Source organism: Charadrius vociferus, unplaced genomic scaffold, assembly GCF_000708025.1.
Source record: "Charadrius vociferus isolate BGI_N301 unplaced genomic scaffold, ASM70802v2 scaffold1116, whole genome shotgun sequence".
In the NCBI taxonomy this organism is placed as follows: Eukaryota; Metazoa; Chordata; class Aves; order Charadriiformes; family Charadriidae; genus Charadrius; species Charadrius vociferus.
Window position 1 is genome coordinate 265,885 of NW_009648801.1, and position 1,891 is coordinate 267,775.

The following is a 1,891-nucleotide window of genomic DNA, read 5'->3' on the forward strand; positions in this document are numbered from 1 at the left end:
CTGCCCATCCCTGCCCGTCCCTGCCGGGACAGCTCAGCACACAGCAGCAGCTCCAGGCGTGCGACCTGCGCGTCCCAGCGCCGCTGCCACTGCAGCAATGCCATCTCTGGCGGCAGAGAGGGAGGGAGGGAGGATGCTGAGGGAGGAGAGGAGCACCACGGGCCCCTCGATGAGAGGCGCCAATCCTGACACCTCACCGGCAGCCAGAAACTGCTGCTTCGGGCTGAAAGCTGTTTAGGGGCAGCAGCTCTGCCTCAACGCTGCCGGTGACGGCCAGGCTCACATCCCCTGCCAGCGCGGGGATCTCTGGCGGCAGAGAGGGAGGGAGGGAGGATGCTGAGGGAGGAGAGGAGCACCACGGGCCCCTCGATGAGAGGCGCCAATCCTGACACCTCACCGGCAGCCAGAAACTGCTGCTTCGGGCTGAAAGCTGTTTAGGGGCAGCAGCTCTGCCTCAACGCTGCCGGTGACGGCCAGGCTCACATCCCCTGCCAGCGCGGGGATGAGGGAGAGCGTTGCCCACACCGGCGCTGAGTGCACTAAATCCAGGAGGCTTTTAGAGCAGCGGAGCAGATGGAGCGCTTGGGCTGCGTGAGGACAGGCCCCACGCCTTGGGAGATGGCTCAGAAATATTGACGGGGGCGAGGGAGAGTTCTTAAGGGCAGGATACAGCTGGGATTTACAGCTCTGATCCGACTTCTCGCTGGCAACTCACATGGAAGAGAAACCACTCTCGCGCGCGGGCGTTTTGCATCCCGTTGCCCATCCTCGTCTCCCCACTCCTCGCGCACAGCTCCACCATGGGCTTTCAAGAGGTGAGAGGAGGTGATGGGCTAGACGAAAAATTAAACTGGCTATATTTTATAACAAAAACACCCATGAAAACCAGCGAGGCAGCACGTCCTGAGACGGCCTCTCCTGCATCCCTGCCCTGTGCAGGCGGGCCCGGGGACACGCACCCCCTCCCCAGGAGGGGAACGGCCGCCCGCGAGCAAAGCTGCGGCACTGGGTCCAGAAACATCCCAGAGCATCTTTATTATGCAGTGCCAAAGGCGTGCTAGGCACTTAATAACACGCAGTTAGATTAATTAGTAGTGAGTGTGTCATGCCGTATGCCTGGCTTGCGCCGGCGTGCCGGGAGCACATGGCTCCATGAGACCCAGATTAAATATACATGAGACGGCGCAGGGAGCCGGTGCGCAGCCGGCAAAGCCCCCGGGAGCAGCGAGGGGGCTCAGCTCCCAGCCAGGGCAGGGCTGTGTCAGGGAAACCACAGAAACGTTGGCACATGCCTACAGAAAACACTCTTTGTCTTCATTTCACAGAAATTGGAGGTGATGGAGGGGGGCAGGAGAGGGATGTACAGGCTGCAGCATCCTCCCCCTCTCCAGCGCATCCCCCGATGGGGTTTGCAGAGCTGGCACCATCCTTCCCAAGGCCAGGGAGCTCCGACCTGTGCGTACACACCCCGCGCAGCGAGCGTGGGGCCGAGGAGCCCAGCCGGCGCTGAGCACCGCTGCGGCGGGCGGGGGGTCCCTGCTGCGGGGGGCAGGGGGCTGCCGAACCAGCCCGGGCTCCCCCAGGGACACTGCTCCAAGCAGGCAACTTGCTGCACTGAGAGGCACGGGAGGAGGAGGAGGAGTGTGGGGAGGCAGGCAGCCAAGCACCGCGCTTCGGGGCACCAGGGAAGATTTCCCGACTCGGGGAGGGAAAGCGTCGGTCCCCCCCTGCAGTGACAGGGTGGGAGGAGGAGGGGGGGCCCCGCAGCCACAGAGCACCCAGGGCAGCGGGGGCCACGGCTGAGCCACACCGCTGCTGCGGGAGCGCGGGGACCGGCTGGGTCGCTGCAGGTGGCTGGACACGACCCCGGGCACAGAGTCAAGGCCGACAG